Source organism: Bubalus bubalis, chromosome 2 (genome assembly GCF_019923935.1).
Source record: "Bubalus bubalis isolate 160015118507 breed Murrah chromosome 2, NDDB_SH_1, whole genome shotgun sequence".
NCBI classification, from domain to species: Eukaryota; Metazoa; Chordata; class Mammalia; order Artiodactyla; family Bovidae; genus Bubalus; species Bubalus bubalis.
Window position 1 is genome coordinate 124,655,207 of NC_059158.1, and position 6,000 is coordinate 124,661,206.

Below are 6,000 nucleotides of genomic sequence, written 5' to 3' on the forward strand. Positions count from 1 at the left end.
ACTTTATTAAATATTAGATGGGAGGCTGTGAGTAATAAACATTCGATTTTTGCTGAAAACTGTCTTATTTCATCATCTTTCATGAATGACTGTTCACCTAGACATCAGTGATCAAATTGATAGCTCATCTTTCCCCAATTATGTGGTGACTTTACCCTGTTGTCTCCTGACATCGGTTGTTTCTTCCCAGTGGTCCACTGCCAGCCTAATTAGCATTCCTGTTTCATTTCTTTGTCTCCTCGCCTGCTGTTTTTTCAGTTTTATATTGATGTGCCTAGGCGTTGATTTCTTATTATTTCAGTTTTTGGAACTTGATTTGCTTCTTCAATCTTTCTTCACTATTTCCTTCTCCTGGAGAGAATATGTATCTGGAACATTTCATTCTGTCTCCCAATCTCTTAACATCACTGTTACATTTTTCTTCTTCTTATCTCTTTCTGTTGAGTTTTCTCAGAACTTTCTACCATCTCCCTATTTCTCTCTGTGTAAATGAGAGATATTGAGTTGTGAATATTATTTAATACACTTTTATTTCTCAAGATCTATTTGGTTATTGTTCACCTCTGTCTCACTTTATGATTGTTTTTCTTATTTTATCTTTTTAAATGTTTTGATCATATTTTTTACAGTTTCCTTGTTTAATTCTAGATTATTCAGCTATTTCTAGTTCTTAGAATAGGAATCTTCTCTTAATTGACTCTTCAGGACTATTTTAACGGTGAGGGACAGAAAATCCCACATAAAACAGACCTAAGTAAAAGTAAGTTAATTGGCTCATATAACTGAAAAGTCTGGGTTATCCTGGCTTTAGTCACAATTTGACTCAGGGCTGAAGCTAATTTCTCTTTTTTTCTATTTCTTGGACCCACTTCTGTTTTGGCTCTATTCTCAAACATATCATTCCTCATGAGTGACAGGAGAGCTGCCAGCAGGCCAGCAAGAGAAAACTTTTGCTCACATAACTCCTATCAGAGTCCTAAGATTGCCTCTGGTTGGTCCAGCTTAGATAGTGTGCCCACATCGGCACCCACGACTGTGGTCACAGGAAGGAGAAACACGGACTAGCTTGGCCAGGGGTGGAGCCCCAGGAGCCCACCTTGTATTGAAGAAGGGCTGTTGGAAGAAGACAGGATAATAGATGCTGAGAGGAGTGGTGTGTGGATGACAGTGTGTGTGTGTGTTAGTCACTCAATCATGTCCAGCTCTTTGTGACCCGCTGCACTGTAGCCAGCCAGGCTCTTCTGTCCATGCAATTCTCTAAGCATGAATACTGGAATGGCTTGCCATGTCATTCTCCAGGGGATCTCCCTGACCCGGGAATGGAACCCAGTTCTTCTTCATTGCAGGCAGATTTTTTACCGTCTGAGCCACCAGGGAAACCCTTGGGTGAGAGTAAGTTTCATTACATGCTAAAAGACTAAGTGAATTTGGTCTGACTTTTATCTGATTCACAAGTTTGCCTTCTGCACATGCCCTTACACACACATGATACACGCACATGCACATACATAGAGTTAACTGCTCCCCCAGCCCAACAACTCCATCTCCTGTCTTGGTAGATGCAAGTCCAGCCCAGAAAGCTCCTTTCCCAGTGGTTCTCACTGCAGCACTGAGCCTGAATCTCTCTGGCTGGATTAGACCCAAGGCCTTTCCCTGAACTCAACGTGGTCACTTTGTCTGGCCATGCCTGGGTCACATCCTTTCCCTACATCCAGGGACAGGGGCAGCCTCACAGAGCTGCATAGTCTGAGAATGGAGGAGGGGTGGCCCCTAAGGATGGTGGAGTTCTTACCCCCAGAGAAGTGGGACGGATGCTGTCAGATGGAAAAAGTTGCTGTCCTCTTCAAAGAGAAACCCACCGATTCCCAAAGCAATCCCATTCCCATTGGGCACCTTGGCTTGCAATGCCCTGCCTCCCTAGCCTCACCATGCCATGGACACTTTACAATTTCCCTAGTACTGAGAGAGTCAGTTCCTAGGTAGGTTGATAAGAAGTCCAGGGTTTCCAAGGAGGAGAAACATGTCCTTGAGCAAGATACATTAGATTGATAAGAAGTCCAGGGTTCCTGAGGAGAAAGGGGTCCAGAGCCCTCAAGAAGGGGAAAGGGGCCTGGGGCTCTCAAGGAGAAAAGGACAAACAAACTCTTTTCTACATTCCTTTGTCTTCGTCAATATAACATAGCTCAGTTGGTAAAGAATCCGCCTGCAATGCAGGAGACCCCAGTTCAAATCCTGGGTCGGGAAGATCTGCTGGAGAAGGGATAGGCTACCCACTCCAGTGTTCTTGGGCTTCCCTTGTGGCTCATCTGATAAAGAATCTGCCTGCAATGCAGGAGACCTGGGTTTGATCCCCGGGTTGGGAAGATCCCCTGGAGAAGGGAAAGCTTACCCACTCCAGTATTCTGGCCTAGAGAATTCCATACAGTCCATGGGGTGGCAAAGAGTTGGACATGACTGAGCAACTTTCACTTTCACTTTTCACTTTTCAGTCAATATAACAATGTATCTTGCTTGAGGACATGTTTAACAAGAACCTTCTGACTAATCCTGTCATTTTAAAATGTATATTATGGGAGTGTGTCTGGTAAGATCTTTCTACTGTTCTTTCTAATCTTGTTAATTTAAGATGTATGTTGTGGGAGTGGGTCTGAAACAAGTATATAAGACCTTGATAAGACTAGCTGGGGGCGGGCATTCTCTGCCCCCCTTCTGATGTCTATGTCAAAAACTTTCTCTGTCCCTTTTTTTTACTTTAATAAAACTCTGCTACACAAAAGCTCTTGAGTGATCAAGCCTGGTCCCTGGTCCCGAAGCTAAATCTTCTTCTTTGAAGATCATGAATCCAACACTGTAAGCTATCAGTATATCCCATCCATAGATTTATTTGGCAGCATTTCTCTAATTTCAGCCTGAACCACTGTCTAGGGTAGTGAGCTTCAAATGTGTTACTCTCTCTCCAACTTTGTTGGTCCCTGGGATCAACAATTCTCATTTGTGCATCTTTAGAAATTCCTAGTCTAGAACACAAAATAGCTTCCATATCCCTCTGATAAACACCTTAACGTCTTCAGGCCTCAGCAAGCCCCTCCTTCCCCGAGATGAGCCCACACTGTGCAGACCACACTCACCTCTGTGACCCGGCCCCTTCCTGCGTGGTCAGACAGACTCCTGCTGGTCCCAGCCCTGCCACTCAGAAGCAGTGAGACCTTTGGTGAATCACCTGACTTCTCTAAGTCCCACACCTGCAATGTCAGCATAAAGATATTCATCTGCAAGGTCAGGGGAGGATCTACTGATGGCACTGTTGGCAGGGCAGCCCAGGCACGTTGCCTGGCTCAAGGTCAGCCCTCTGAGTGGAAGGGCCTCCTTCTCTCCTCCCAGTGAGCCTGGCTTCTTGCTCAAGGACTGGCCAGTCCTTGGCCTCCAGCTTTAATAGCCACATGTCTTTGAATCAATATAACTGCCCATCTGACCTTTGATCTCTGACCTGTGAAGCCTGCTCCTCCCCTGTGGGATTTCCCTGTTGGCCCATCTCCTTCTGTGACCCCTGACCCATGAACCCCAGGCATGGGTGCAGCCGCCCCAGAACAGGGTGGGGGTAGAAACAGGAGAGGAGGACAGGTGATGTGGAGGAGGTGATGGAGGTCACGCCAGGGTGTCATCTGGAGGGAACATCTGTGGCTTCCATGTTGTCACAAAGCAAACAGCAGTGAGTTTTCTGTTTCACAATCCAGGCAGCTCGTTTCGTGGGCCTTTGACAGTTCTTTCATGTCCCTGACAGTGAGGAGCTTTTCCCCCAGGAAGTTAGAAGGATGGCCACCCCCCCATGGCCCCCCTCACCTGGTGACGTTCCGTGGCACACCCACCTGATGACACTCTTCAGTCACTTTTCCTGTGTGAGCAGAGGTTGCTGAGCCACATCCCTGCCACCTCCTCTTCCTGCCTCCCCAGGACCCCAACCCTGGGTCCTCTGCTCACAGAGGGCTCCTCACTCAGCCTCTCTTGGGCAATCTTTCCAGTTTTCAGTGAACGTTTTCTGCTCACAACAGCTCTTCTTGGGGCCCGGGAGGGGGTGCAGGTGGGTGTCACCCTCTTTTTATGGTTTGAAGCACAGCCCACACGCTCCTGGTTTGCCAGTGGGACCCTGAGACTATCCTTTGGTTTGGGGCTCATTAGTGTAGCTAATGTTTACTTCCTTCTCCTCTCCTGCCTCCCCCTCCCCCTGCCTTCCCTCCCCTTCCAACTCCTCCTCCTTCCTCCTCCTTCCCCTGCCTCCGCCTCCAGGGACCACTTCTGGTGACAGTCCCTCTGACAAAGCTGTGATCAGCCCCATGGGGAGGCGGCTCTGATGGGGGCTGGGCTCCTGTCTGACCCTTTCCTGTCCCTCACCTGCTCCTGCTGCACCACCCTCTCCTGTTTACAGAGCAGAACCGGTCAGAGTTTGGAGGCAGAAAGAGCCCTTCTAATTGTTACAGACCTTCGCTGTGAAGCATCAGCAGTTTTGCCCTGCTCCAAGCCTCTGCTTCCTTACCCGGGGAGCAAGGACACTAATGCCCACCTATACAGCTGCGGTGAGGGTTAAAGGAGGAGAAGGTGCCAAGGCATGGTTTCCAATCCATCATCGCAGCTCACGTTCACGACACACTAACCACACACGGGGCACACGGAACGCAGATGAACTCATCCAACCTGCACCACAAAATCCCACAAGGTGCCCATCCTCCAGATGGAGAAATCACTGCACAGAGAGGCCAAGTAACTGCACAGGGAAACACAGCTGTTTGGGAGCCCAGGTGTCTGCCCCTTCCCTCCAGGAGGAAGTCGCCCCCACATCTCCGAGACACAAGTTCTGGTCTCCCATCGCCCTGCTGGTGGTCAGTCATCCCAGTCCCCACTACCCTCTGGTCACACTGACCAGGGCTCTGCCTAGGGGGATGCCCACTCCCCAAGCCCCTCTCACACTGGCCTGTGGGTGGCTCAGGACTCAGGCCTCCTTTGATTGGGCAGGAGACTGTGTTTCTGAGAAGATGGTGTCATAGTCAGGACTGGGACGGGGCCAAACAGTGGCTCTGGGCCTCGTGTCCCAGGCAGGCAGCTCTCATAATGGGGTGGGCGGCGAGGGGACGCTGGGCACAGGTGCTCCCGGGAACACGTGGAAGGAGGGGCACCCGCAGGCAAAGGGCTGGGGAAGAAGGTGTCTGTTGTCTCCTCCTCCATCTCCGAGAACAATTCCCCTTTTGAGCTTCTTGGCTGGGAGAGTTGAGAGATTCTTTCTCCAAGGCTTCTTCTTGACAGGTTGATTTATCTGTTTCGGTAACTCAGTCTTCCTGAGAAAGAGAGGCTGTGCGCCAGGGATGGTGTGAGGGCCCACCTGGGGGCAGAGGAGGGCCTGTCCCCCAGTCCCACCTGGCCTCGGACCCTCGGGCCACCTCCCTGCCCCCTGTCCCTGAGAGAGGGGAGGGGGACCAGACCAGGAACCAAGAAGAGCATGAGAGCCATGGCAGAGTCTGGGTTCCTCCTGCTGTCTGCCTGGACTCTGCTGCCTAAGGCGGGCCCTGGACCCATTTTCTGGATGGGAAACTTCTGCCTAAGGATGTGGTGAACACGAGGCAGAGATCAGATTGATGCTGAACTCAGTGCCTCCACTGCGGTTCCCAGGCACCCAAGGAAAGGACTCTGAGCCCCAAGGGCAAGGTGGGATGCTGGACCCGGTCAGAGGCAAGTGTGGCTTCCCCAGATGGGATGTGACCATAGGCTGACAGCCTTCTTGGGGGCCCCCTCTCTGTCTCCCAACAGGAAAGCCCATTGCCAGTCCCTGCAGGGCTGTCCCCCACTGATGCCCACAGCCCCAGCACAAACCCCCGCCCACCTGGTGTCTCCCCATAAGACTGCCCCCTCCTCCAGGTGGGGACCCAGGACACAAGCAGGGAGAGAGGGAAAGGTTAGGGAGGGAGAGTCCAGAACCCCCAGAGGGAGGCTCAGGAAGCCTGGGGCCATTGA

At 50.7% G+C, this 6,000-nt stretch overlaps 1 long non-coding RNA gene across 1 annotated transcript in view; it reads right to left on the minus strand.

The window, feature by feature from the left end:
• The window catches only part of LOC112582628, a 68,561-nt gene extending 65,175 nt beyond the window's left edge, over positions 1-3,386 (minus strand). The window contains exon 1 of the long non-coding RNA XR_003107037.3: positions 3,129-3,386. This is a non-coding gene — a long non-coding RNA (uncharacterized LOC112582628). The remainder of the gene's footprint in view (positions 1-3,128) is intronic.
• Positions 3,387-6,000: the final 2,614 nt, after the last annotated feature.